Genomic DNA, 14,279 nt, shown 5'->3' on the forward strand with positions numbered 1-14,279 from the left:
TTTCTTTTTACATTGAAGGTTGGTATACTCTTTTCTCAGGTTTTCCAAGATGGTTAGAAGTATTAAAATATCTCATTTGAAGATCTCAAAGAAAGAGACAATAAGGATAGACTCGTGTTCAGAGAATTTAGTGGCATTTGTGACATGTTTACCTCTGAATGGCTGTGATTCTTGTGCATTTTTCTTGCTAACATTGTAGCCATTATATAAATGTTTGCTGTTTTATTTTTTTTACTTTAAGCTAAGAAATTTTTAAAAATTATGGTATCGCCCTCCTGCAACAGGCAACAAAGTATGCAGATAACTGTATTCTTTGAAACATAAGATATTCAAAGACATTCACCAGAATATGCAATGATTTTTAAAATCCAAATTTTTAAAAGCTTGTACATATTTTACAATATAAGGACATATCGTTTCTTTCTCTGTTATAATACCTCTTGATTCCTCCTATCACATTCTTTTTTTGCGATGTAATATTAATAGTCATTGTGCTGTACATTATATCCCCCAAGCTTATTATTTTATAACAGGCTTTCTTTATCCATTTCTTACACACACACACCCCCAAGTTCCTTGCTATATATTTTCAAAATATCTATCTCATTTTAATGCCTTTTTCATTGTAATACCTTAATACAAATCCAAGAATAATATTACTATTTTGTCAATTCCTACATTTCCACATATATCGGATTATCTCTCATTTGTATAATTAATTTTAATGGGGAAATTATGTACCTACCTGTAGCAGTAGGAAGAGCACATAGCAGACAGGGTGAAGGAGAGTCCTGGAGCCCACGGTGGCTTTTTCAGGCTTTTATTGAGTTTACCAGGTACATGGCAGGCAGGGGTGCTGGGGGGCTGGGAGGCTGGCTGGCCCCCAGCACAAGTCAAGGCCCCCAGCAAGTCTTCACTCTTTCTGGGTTCTCTGGCATTCTCTAGTGGCCTCTGCTTCTCTGCTGGTTCTCCTCTTCTGGTGTTTCTTTTGCTCTGCCACTCTTCCTGCTTGTTTTCTTCCATGACACTGCCCTTATAAGCCCAGTGTCAGCCCAGGTGTACTCACTTACGCAGGCCCACACCCCACTCCAGGTGCCCGCCCATAGGCATGCATTCTGGACCACAAGGATCCATCATCCATCCTAATGGCAGGAGGGCAGAAAAGCCTGACCATCATTTACCCTACACTACCTCTCTAAGGTTATCTATTTTTGCTAAAGATATTTGCATTCTATTGTTTTAAATCATTTTTAGGGAAAAATAATTTGCTATAATAAAGTGATTTTCAGTTGCTTAAATTATTCTGTATCAATATTGTAGGGTACAGTAAAAGGTATCAGGCTTTTCTGTCCTCCCGCCATTAGGATGGATGGCGGATCCTTGCGGTCCTGAATGCATGCCTGATGGCGGGCACCTGGGTAGGGTGTGGGCCTAGGTAGATGGGATTCGACTGGGCTTTTAAGGGCGGCGTCACAGGGACACCAGCAGAATCCAAGAGAGAAGCAAGAGAAGCAGAAGCCGAGAGAAGGCCAGAGAGCCCAGAGTAAAGACCTGCCGGGGCTGGGAGGCCTGCCAACCTCCTGGCCCCCCAGCGCCCCTGCCTGCTGTGTACCTGGTAATCCCAATAAAAACCTGCAAAACCACGGAGGACTCTGACTCCTCCTTTACCCGGTCTGCTGGATCCTAGAAAACCTGCACTGTGGTCTTCCTGCCCCTACAAATATGATATGTAAGACTCTAGCCACAACTCATTTCAAGCATAATTCTGAAATCAAGAATTATGCTGAATTTTGCTATATTTGGGTATGCAATTTTCTTTCAAATCCTGAAATACTTATATAAACATTAGTATTATTTTGATTAATAAATGGGAAATATTGAAAATTGAAAGAAAAATTTTTGAGTACTAGAAGAGAAAGAGGAAATGAGAAGCCTAATATACCCTAATATACAAAGGGACATTTTTAAAGCGTGTGGAAAGAAAGCATAACCTCAGTTAGGGGAACTGAAAACATTTCTATTTTGCAAATAGAAAGCAAAGACTAGAAGGAAAGATTTCAAGTTGGATAACTATAAAACAAAAGTTAGGATAAAGGTAAAATAGGGAGGCTTTTAGAGATTCTATAACCATTCAAGGAGTTTGAAGTTCGTCTTAAGTCTTAAGTGGTTATCAATTTGAGTGTGAACTGGAAACACCTGGAGGGTTTGATAAAACAGGATTGTGGACAACCCCTCTCCCCAGAGTTTCTGAGGTAATAGGTGTAGGGTGGAGGCTGAGAACATTCACTCTGAGGCAAAACATAGAATGAAGAATGAAGGGGTACCATGGTACCTCCAAATTTGCATAACCTAAATGATTCTGCCATCCACTGCAAAAAGACAAAGCATACTCTTAGTGTGAAAGGAATTTAATAGAATGAGTGTAGGTAGAAAGTAGAGAAGAAAGGATAATAGTTTCCCAATGAAACACCCAAAGTTACCTATCCCCTCATGGGTAAATGATCAGCCAAACAGGGTTGGCCCAAAGTGGGGCCGCTGAAACCCAAAAACTTGCCACAAGTTAAGGCACTCTCTGGCAGGGAACAATAGGAAAGGGGCAGAAGGAGTCAGGCAGGGGGATGAAAGGAGCACAATGGTTCTCTCACCATGCCTCTTCCAAGAATATCTAAATGTTTTGGCTCCACGTGTCTTCTTCCACATCCCCAAGTCTCTGGTGGAATTCCAAAGCTTACAAGCAAGCAGGACTTCTTCACATGTCTCTCTGCTCCATGTGCCTCCTCCAAGTCTTTTCTCCAAATCTCTTCCCCAAGTCTCCTGTTTTTGTTTCCCTCCGTCACTCAGACCACCTTTCATTAGGTGAGGCAGGGGACACAGAACCTCCCCTTTTAATGAAGATCCCTCTCTGTAACATTGAGATCAGACTAAGTTGCAAATACTCCTGTAATGTTCCCTTGGACAAGCAAAACAGAGGCAAGGATCTACTTACAGTATCAGATCATAAACTTATGGCACAAACAAAGCCTGGGTGAGCCCATGATGTCTGAAGCAGCAGAAGCACGGTTCTCAAGAGATGTGAGAAGAGAGGAGTAGAAGGGATAGCCCTAAAAGCTAGGCAGAGATGCAATGGGTCCCAGAGAGGTCAGCCATCAGAGAGCAGTCCCTTAGAAATGATCCAGCTGTGATTCAAGGCCAGGGTTCTCATGTCCCCAGAAGAGCAGTAGCAAGAACAAAGCAATGATTTAGTGTTAAGCAATAAGGATATTAGATCACCTAAATAAGGGCTATGGAGAAGGCAGGAGTGCAAGTAATAGAAGAGGTGAACTCATTGGTGGTAGATTTCAAGGAAGCTCAAAAACCTGATTATCTAGGCTGATACCCAAAGTCAGAAGGGCATCATCAATAAGAGAAGAAAATGCTGAGCTGTACAAAACTGGGGGAAAGCCAGGTCTTAGATCATGATAGACCACAGGGCCTAAGACATTTAGCCAAAGGTTATACATTCCAGGTGAGGCTAAAGGAGGATTTTAGTGGCTGGCAATCAAGCAGGGTATAATATTTACACATTTTTACACTAACACCTCTTAATTGTCCTGTTTCTCCTCCTTGTGAACTGCCACTATCTACAGGCATACATTGTTTGTTCTCAGAATAAAGAAGAAAGACAGTTTGCTAAAATGCATTTTTATGTTACGTTGCTTGTGTTCACTAATTAGTAGAGTCCATATAAAACTAAAATATAGTAAAACATAGGCTCTGTCAAATCCTAAATACAAAGAGAGAGCTTGAGTGCCCTAATGTTAAATCTACTCATTGGAATTATCAGAAATAATCAGTGTACCTTGTAGACCACATAGTAAATGAATTCAATGAAAGAAATTACAAAATTACCTGAATTAGTAACATCTTGAGTATGATGAGGAAACAGAACAATTTTGTTTTTTATATAGAGCCCTGTTTTTAGACTATTTCTACACTGAAATCCCTTATCCTTAACCAAAAACAAACAAACAAACAAACAAAAAAAACATGAAAAGTATATTGGTCTATTTCTTGTGCTGAAACATCATTTCATCCTCCTTATTTATATTTATTGCACTTACAAATACAAATAAAGTTAACTGGTTTTAAAGCAATAGACAATGTCAAGAATCAACTCTATGGTAATAATTGCGTGAAGGCTGTGATCTTATATGACTAAATCATGTACCCTGTTGCAAATCAATGTTACCCCAATTTAAAAAATTTAAAAGAAAGAACATAAGCTATCTATCTGAAAGAACTTACAAGGACCCAAGGATTTCAGACTGCTGCCATAGTAGTAAAAAAATAAGTGTTTTATTTTACCTAGCACTTTTTTTCTCTAGTACTCTGTTGTTTTTACCTAATTTTAGAGACTGTTTCTTTAAAAAGGAAAAAAATAAGTCATTCTTGCTTGGTTTCTATAGTAACAAAAACTAATTTCTAGGTTTCTCATGAGCTATGATCATGTTGAAATCAAACAGGACTCATGGGTCTTGCAAAATTCATAAAGTCCTGAACAAATAGGACTGCCATCTTCTGGAATTTTTCTGAAATGACAGATAATTGTCTCTGTTGAATGCTGCCCTGAAGATTTTCCTCCTTATATTTCTTCCAGTTATTTCTAACACAGCACAAAGACATGGCACACACACACACACAGTTCTCATCGAGTTGCAAATTAGCTTTTTTACCCAAAGGGGACATGAAGAAGAGAGACTATCTTAATGCAAATATTTGTTCCAGAAAGTTGGAAGATAAAAACCTTGAGTTCTGAAAGGATCAAAATCTTTCAACTTCAAGAGGTTACTTAATTGCTTTCGATTCAAAACAATTCAAAGCAGAAGAGGTTCAAATTCTACGTGTGATTATTATGACAGTTTTTCTCTCCTAGGAGAGAACAGAAGGCATACTAATGGAAGAGGGCATATAGGATCTGGGGACATCCCCCCACCCTTTCAGTTGACAACAGTGAGTTATGAGGTGTTGCTGAGTAAAACAGAGTTACCGTAAGAGCTGTCCAAATAACTTATGGCACTGAATCACAACACCATCTTTGGGAGATAATTCATGTCAACACTGAATGTTCAGTAATATGGATTTTCTCCAAAACACCATATTTAACAGGCAATGCCATTGAGAGGTGAATTTAATGGCAAAGTGAATTATTTAATAGAATTGAACTATACTCCAACATGGAACAAGGCTGATTAAAATGTATGCATAGTTGATAAAGTCATTTAAACTAAATACTGGTAGTGAGTAGCAAATAATAATCAATCCAAAATGTTAAGATGCCAGCCAAATCAAAGATTAAAGAGAGTAAAGAATAATCGAATTAGGATTTGTATATATTTCGATACTGACTTTTTATTATTTCAGACATAACAGTAAATTAAACTTTAAATGCATAAGGCAGATATTTATTCTGCCAGAATAGTTCACTGTTCAACATCTTTTCTTTACAATATTAGGCACAATAAATTACTTGAGTGAATGATTACTTATTCTTATATTGAGAAGATATTACCAATCCTAAAAGAAAATATTCCATTACTAAGTACCATGCAATTGTGGAATTTCACCAAGTTAAAATCATTCCATGAAATCTTTCATTTATGAATTGCAAGATTATGTATAGACTGTCCCAAATGTGAGGTACAGTCTATTCATCAATAATATATTAAGTGAGATAACTAGAAAATATTATAATATGCGATGGTGGTTGCAGTAGTTATTGATTCCTTTTAAACAATATTACTACCATTTGCCTCAAGTAAAATTGACTCAAAAAGACCAAAATGAGACTTTAAAGCACTTTCTGCCAGATCACATTTCTATGAGAAGAATTGAAATATTATCAGTCATTTTTGCTCTATGATCAGTGTGATATTCTGTCCCAGTATGAATCCATAACTCCAATCCATTTCTAAATGCATCTGGTCACTTTTCCCTACATGACTATGGACATTTCTCTGCAATAGCTGAGGCTATTGAATTTCTTTTCACTATGTAGACTTCACGGTCAGAGTGCCCTTGCTCTCTTTCCAGATCAAGTAATTTTCCACTTCACAGACTCTTTCAATAAAAGAGCTAATTGTACCAGTGAGAAGTCTTAATGCAATTATTAAAATACAGAGTAAGTACTTAGTACAACTCTGAATAACCTGCTGAACATCTTGTGTGCTCGATTTATATTTAAAGTATCTTTTTTACTCACCCCTTCTTTTATTCTCACATCCAATACCAAAGATCAGGTCTTTTCATCTGCTCTATTCCAGGAAATAGTCTCCAACTTGCTTCCTAATAAACCATCTTCTATACTACTTTCATATTAGTGAGCTGATGGAATAACACTGACTAAAACATCCCAATATCTCAAACTTGGCGATCAGCCTTACCTTGCACACAGAATCCAGTCATCACATACCTTTCAAACTCTGCACTATCTGATATCAACTCACCTTCCTAATTCTCATTTCTACAATTCCATCTGCAAGCTTATGCTCCCGCCAAAATAAACTCATTACCATTTCTAAAACGCACCTGTTATATACTATTCCTTACACCTGACATTTCCTCATCCCAAATGTAAACTTATTAAATCCTTGTTTCTATCATGGTCCCACATAAATACTACCAGGTCTACAAGCCTCTTCTGATAGCCAAGCATCAGGGTACTCTCGATTCCTAAAATTCCTTTTTTTGTACATCTCCTACAATATCTAATAAATTTATCACAATATTATAATCATCCACACTTAGTTTTAGCCCCACCCAAAGGGTGATGAATTCCTTAAGTGAGCTACAAAATTCTCATTTACCCTTTTGTATATAAAATCAACAAACATTTATTGAGGACATACTAAATACCAATTCCTATGATGTGTACTGAGGAGTAATACTTTAGAGTTATGCATGAACCAAAGAAAATTCTTGCCTACATGAAATTCATATTCCAGTGAAAAAACAAACTGAAAATCCACATTCCATTGGGCAAAAAAGTAATGGATGAATGAATAATAAGCAGCCTAGAGGCTGGGAATAAGCAGTATTTACTCCTACTTAACCAGGATGGGAGCTTCTGGGTATTTTTGGGGTATACACAATGCATATGTTTTACTTGTTTCATCTCTGCTCAGATATGACTGCTACTCAGTGGATAACTTTACTTGATCCCTCATGCCACAGAATGGCCTTATCTGATGTTGATACACTGCAAAATCGTTTATGTTTAACAGAAAAGGACTAGGTCTAGCTTGGGTTCAGGCCAGTTGCTGGATGTCAAGGGCTATTTTTCTCACGGTTTGTTCTCTTTAGTTGCAGTGAATTGCCATGACTTCAGTTTGGTATGCATAGTCAACCTTCCTCCAAACCTCCACAGGGTAACAGCTGCTGCCCCCTTAGAAGCGGACATACATGCCAGGTCTTGGATACCCCCCTCTAAAAAACTTGAAGACAAAACAATTCAATATAGTTGAAGGCTAACTCTCACACATTTCAGGCAACGTGGCCCTGATAAGACCTTGCTCACAGGAAGAGAGAGAGATTTTAAAATTCAGGAGAACAAAGACTTTTCCTCTGGCCTGGGAATTCTGCAATTAAAACTAACCTCATCAAATAGAAGTACTCACAGTAGCCACTGTGCGGAGTTATAATCGGTTTACAAGAGCTTATAAGCTTAAATTGTATGGTTAGTACATGCATTCCTAACTATTTGGGTATGCTAAGTCATTATCACATTAAAGTCCAAAAATGTGTCTTGAGAAATTGAGCTTTGAGATTACCCTCCCTCAAAAAAAAGGTTATTTCTAAATTGAGCCATAGTAAAGAAGAAGGGAAATCTATCCAGAAAAATATTCTGACACTGAATTTGTATACCACTATACATTACCAAGATAATTGTTTCTTACAGAGACTTTAAAGATGAGATACCACAGTGCTTACATATCATCTTACACCATGTAAAACTTTGTTATATATTATGCTTCTAGTGCTCTATGGTGGATGAGAAGCTAATACAATTACATATGGCAATTATATCTCCTAAAAGGGAAAGAAAAAAAGATCTTGGTAAATACTGAAAAGTAGATAGACGTTAAATATACCTGTTCATATACAAGTTTTCTATATCTTACATAAGGTAACATAATATCAACTCGTATTATACTATTAAATGTTAAAGATGTGTATTTATCACTCACTCAATCACTGAAAAATAATGCAAGGGTATATGGATAAAAAGTCAATAGATACATTAAAATGAGAATCTAAACATATGTAAACAATCCAGAAAAAGCCAGGAAATGAACAAGGAGAACAAGCATAGCATTTATTATTAAATGGTAGAGATAAATGCAAAGATGTTAATAGAGGCATTACATGTTAATAGCATTTAAAAGAATGGTGGCTCCCCATCTAGCAGTCAGTGAGCCTGGGGTAGAACTGTGCTCATCAGCTGGGGTGAAATTTTTCCATTTTTTTATGGGGAATCATTCTTAGCTGAATTATCCAGCCTGTGGATTAGTGTATCTAGTACATTGAGAAATTTATATATGTCTGTGTGTATTCATATATATATACATATATATACACATATATATATAATTTTCTTTATCATTTCCAAATTTATTGTCTCTAAGTTCCCAAATTAATATTGAGTGTAATATGTCATACATCATCTTTTTCCTTCTAGGTACTTGTTCCAGCAAGGGTTTTGGTGAAAGAACATAAAAGAGATGGGACCTCCTTGGTGGCGCAGGGGGTTAGAATGCAGCCTATGAGGCTGTCCGCAGCCACTGCAGTATGTGTTCGATCCCCGGCCGGGAGCTACCCACATGGCGCAGCAGGCCTCTCCTGACTTGCCCGCTGCTCCACCAGCAGTGTATTTCAGTCAGTCTGCCTGTTCTGTTCTCTGGTGAATCCTCACCCCCACACCTCTGGCCTGTACCCCAGTTTGTGTATGCATAAATAAATGAATCTTAAAAAAAAGAACATAAAAGAGCAAGATTATGTACACATTTTGCACACAGGTGCCAGTAGCCCTTTCTCAAGTCAGGATACCTACACATCTTACCTTCCACTTGGAATACTTCTGAATATCCTCCCAGGCACCAAAGCCAATCATAAGAAACTCAGTCAAAGTTTGTTCAACCTTCCCATGGGCGGTACATTGTCCCACTCAATCAAATGAATTGAGTTTACCTCTGCATCTGAGATGACTTCTATTTTTCACACCTGAAGAAACAGGAGAACTTGACAAACAAGAGCTTTTAGGTCTTGTTTTTTCTATTTTGTCCTAAATTGGGGAACTTTCCAGATTGCTTCCTGGATGGGGCATAATACAAAATTTATGATACATCCTAATTTGTCATAATGGAGTTCAGAAGAGGAAAGAGAAAGTTGTTAACAAGATAGGAGAGAAAAAGACAGCCTTTCCCCCACTTCCCCACACCGCCACCCCCACCCATGACGGTGTTGGCAGGAACTGTGTGTATGAGTGTGAGTGGTGGTGAGTGGTGAGTGTCAGGGATAAGCTAAATATAAGAATCTTTTCAACGGGCCTCCCTGGTGGTGCAGCAGTTGAGCACTGGGCTGCGAAGCTGCCCCGGCCTCTGCAGCGCCGGTTCGATCCCTGGCAGCCAGTGGGGTCCCACATGGTGTGCAAACCTCTCCTGCCACGCCCGCTGCTCCCCTCAGCAGTGTATTTTGTCGGTCTGCCTGTTCTGCTCCCCGCTCTGGCTCTGGTGAATTCTCTCACCCTCCCGTGCTTCTGACTGTACCCAGTGCTTGTATAAATAAACAATGAAATCTTAAAAATAAATAAATAAATAAATAAGAATCTTTTTAAGCTGGGTGGGATCTACAGTTATGCTAATGACACCAAATGGAGCAGGAATTCATCCCTTAAGCAAGTTGCATGGACCCAGGGATCTAACATTAGCAGCAGAGATAGAGGGTTTTTCTCTAAGGTAACTTTTCCTACTGTCAATTATTTACATAAATAAGATCTCTGGCTTGTTCTGGTGGCAGATGTGCCCCTGTTTCAAGATAACATGGAAGCAAAGAGGACTGGGAAAAGTATACACAGAGTGGATACTATTTGCTGATATAGATGTGATTCAACTCCTACTATTTGAGAACAGGTTGGGAAGGAATAGACTGCTCCATTAGAGTAGATTGTCACATAACTTTTGGTTAGGAAGTGATTAGTGTATTATAATGTAAATGCCCTGAGTTTTAACTGTATGCTGTGACTCATGATTGTAATAGTATAATCATAATATTTACTTATGAATTTAATATTTACAAATTTGAATTATATTTGCAGATACTTTGATAGACATCATCCTTTGTTTTCCCTCTCCAGGCCTACTCACCCCTCTTCTCTGCTTTAGGAAAAGTAATCTGAGTGACTGTATACATTTTTATTCTACCTCCTAATTAGATTTGGCTAAGGGGGAGCCCAGTGGAAGGTTGCTACTGGAGTGAGGGAGGGAAAGAAGTAAAATCTGGCTACATTTTCTCCCAAACTGCTCCCTGTTGGGTTTTTGGGTTGTTTTAAGCTAGTTGCCTCTTTCTGCAGTCTTTTCTCACAGACAATTTTTGAGTCCTTTCTCTTTATCTCTTGAATCTACAAGTGAATAGAAAAAAGAAAAAAATGCAATGAATCCATAAGAAGCAACCACACTCAGAATTTCTTATCAAACCTATAGTTAGAATGCCATTTTACTAGGCAAGGTTTAGATCTAAGAATAGAATCAGGGCCTCCCTGATGGTGCAAGGGGCTAAGCACAGCACTGTGAAGCTGTCCAGAGCCTCTGTAGCATGAGTTCGATCCCCGGCTGGCCAGGGAGCTACCCACATGGTGCAGCAGACCTTTCCTGACTCACCCGCTGCTCCCCTCAACAATGTATTTCAGTCAATCCACCTATTCTGCTCCCCACTCTGTCTATGGTGAATCCTCTCACCATCCCCTCCACCCCACACCTCTGGCATGTATCACAGCTCTTGTATGCATAAATAAATAAATCTTTAAAAAAATAGACTCAGAAACTGTATTAGACCAGCAAAAGACATGGCCTGTTTATCCTGATAGACTTGACTTCCCATTTTTTCCAAAATTAGTATTTTTCCCTTCACTAATATTTTACCAATGTCTAATAAGGGCAACTTTATTCTTGTTTTCATTACTAAACACAAGAATTATTTTTTTAAAAAGAGACCAGCCATGTTTATTGTCATCTATATTTCCTGTGAGTTAATGAAACAGTCTCTGTAGATCAGGAAAACATCTGGCATCCAGCTGGAGAAAAAACAAGAATTATAATTCTGGCTTTCCTCAGTGCAGTCATTTCATTATTCTCCAGATTTTTTAGGCAGCATGCATCCCAATGGATTAAAAAATATATATGGATGGGTGAGATGATGGTAAATCATACAAAGTATAGAATTTATAGCATTCACGATTTCAGGATTTTTGCTACAAGAACTAAATCAGAAAAACAGACACTCGTTATAGCAAATGCCCACAGTTGACCCAAAGACTCTGGCCTTTGTATTCTAATCATTCAACCATAAGATTTAAACTAGAAAATATTTGATAGGTATTTCATAAATTGTACACATTAGCTCAGAAACTAATTTACCAGTACTTTCATATGATCTATGATTATATTACGCAATGATTCTATTCTCATTTTTGTTTTCTTAGTAGAACCATTAGTCAGAACAGAATGAGACCATGTCTTAGTTATAAGTGAAAAGAAAAGAAATTTTTCATGAAGATTTAATGAGTCAGTGAACCACCTTTAAGAAAGAGTAAAGTTGGGCCTCTCTGGTGGCGCAAGGGGTTAAGGACAGCACTATGAAGCAATCCGCAGCCTCTGCAGCATGAGTTCGATTCCCGGCCTGCCAGAGAGAAACCCACATGGTGCAGCAGACCTCTCTTGCTTCGCCCACTGCTCCCCTCAGCAGTGTGTTTCACTCAGTCTGCCTGTTCTGTTCCCCACTCTGTCTCTGGTGAAGCCTCTCACCCCCCACACCTCTGGCCTGTACCCCAGCTCTTGTGTGCATAAATAAATAAATCTTTAAAAAAAAAAAAAAAGTAAAGTCTTGGTCCCAGATTCCAAAGCGACTTTACCTGTAAGAAAGATTCTCAGGGCTCCCAAACAGTTGTTTCCTGATGAGTAATTGTGAATTTTCATCTCAATTTAAAGGGTGTTTAAGAATCAGGCAAATCTGAAGACATGAGCCCACACAGCTTGCAGGGAAATAAATCATTTTGCTTTATGCCTTTGGCATTTCCCCAGAAGGATATGCAAATGATATTTTGTAAGAAACTCCAAGCCTACGTAGCCCAAATATACAAACCTGAAAAATTCTGTTGGTGTCTGACATGGTGAAAAGCATGTTTATATTTGTGTAATAGTGCAGAGGATATAGGTAAAGTAAAAGACAATGATAAACCCAATACTTCATAGAGTTGAATCAATTATTTTCTATTTGCTATTCAAAATAAGTGTTTCCATTTAGTTCCATAAGAAAGAGGGGTGCAGGGCGATCCTTGAAATGTTGTAGGAAATGTTTCCATTCTTTATTTTCATGTACCCTTTTTGTCTCCCAGTCCAGCACAATTCAACCCGTTAATTACTCTATAATTGCATGGTGAGCACCAACTACTTTCCAGGAACTGTTTTCAGTCCCAGGGATATAATGTACATCAACAGTTGCCCACTCTTACAGGACTTCATTCAAGAGGAAGGAGAAAGACCATACAAGTACAGAAAGAAAACAAGATAAGTGCTATAGGAAAATAAATCAGAACAAACATAGGGAGCAATGATATTAGAGTGACTATTGTGGATTGTTTGATTACAGACTCAAATATAGTTTGGAAATAGAATCACAGGAATTGATGAATTGACTGTGGAGGGGAACAGAAGGACGAATTAAGGATGATACTCCTGAGTTTCTTTTCCTTCAGTAAATGGTGGAAGGCATGACATTTACCAAATGTAGAAGGAAGGGAGAGTCAAGTGCAGGAACAATGAGTTAGCTCTAGACATATCAGCTTAGAGATGACATTGAAATATCTAGAACAGATATCCACACAGGCAGAGAGGTTGGCAGATCTGGATCCTAGTTTACCACCCTTTTCAAGACCTGTTGAGCAACTATGTCCCTTGCTCACGGGCAAATCTGATTTAATGCTTGAACGTGTGACAGTAATTACCCTGACAGTAATTCAGCAACTCCCTCCTTTTCTTCTCTTTCATTTTCTCTCTCTTTGGTGGAAATCTTCCTCTCCCTACTTCCCAAAACAAGTATTCATGTCAGGATTATGTTTCAGCACAGTTTGCGAATATCAAATGATTCAGTATTTGATCTTAAACATATCCACTCTGCCAAAAAAAAGGTTCCTTTCTACCCCTTCTATACTAACAATAAATGAAGGTGAGTCACCTTCCATCAGACTCCTTTCCCCCCATGCACGGAATTCTGACATCCACTACCATAGCAAACCCATATTCATCCCACCTTTCATTTAGTTGACTGATTCTACTTAAATCTTAGGTTCCTGTCCAATGCCTTCAGTACAAAGTAAAACAGTAAACAACATCCCCGTGATTTGTTTTAAAAGTCATGGGACATTTTAAAACAAGCACTACTAACTACAATGATAAAGGACATTTTCTTGAGTTTTCTGAAATCTTCATAAAAAGAATGCATTGAAGTCAGTACTTTTTATGAAAATTTGAGAAAACATGCCGTAACAAAGGAATTGTTTCCTTATATGTGACTTCTCATGAAAAAGGAGAAACCATTATTTTCATTTTTGTTTTAAACTAAAAATAACAATATATTAAGACAAAACTCAGAAACATAATTAATGGAAGGGTTTTTTTCTGGGTATTTTTCTTTATGAAAGAAAGATAATTAAAATGTTTTATATGATAGCTTTTATGTCTTTGTCAGCATGGATATAAACTTTAAAGAGATAAAATAATAACAATCAATAACCTCTGACTAGTCAGTGAACATTCACTTACTGAAAGAAACAACATTCAAAATAAGTTCAAGAATATTTGTTCAATAATGTCATAAATTCTGAGAAGAAAAGAAAAAAAATCATGTTTGAAGGGATTCTAATTTATTTTGAATTAAATTTAAATTTAAAGTAAAATGGGACAGGCATATTACTATACCAAATGGAATTACTAATACTCCAATTCTTAACATTTCCATAATTTGTGTGTTGC

Source organism: Talpa occidentalis, unplaced genomic scaffold (genome assembly GCF_014898055.3).
Source record: "Talpa occidentalis isolate TD23 unplaced genomic scaffold, MPIMG_talOcc4v2.1 talOcc4.2, whole genome shotgun sequence".
In the NCBI taxonomy this organism is placed as follows: domain Eukaryota; kingdom Metazoa; phylum Chordata; class Mammalia; order Eulipotyphla; family Talpidae; genus Talpa; species Talpa occidentalis.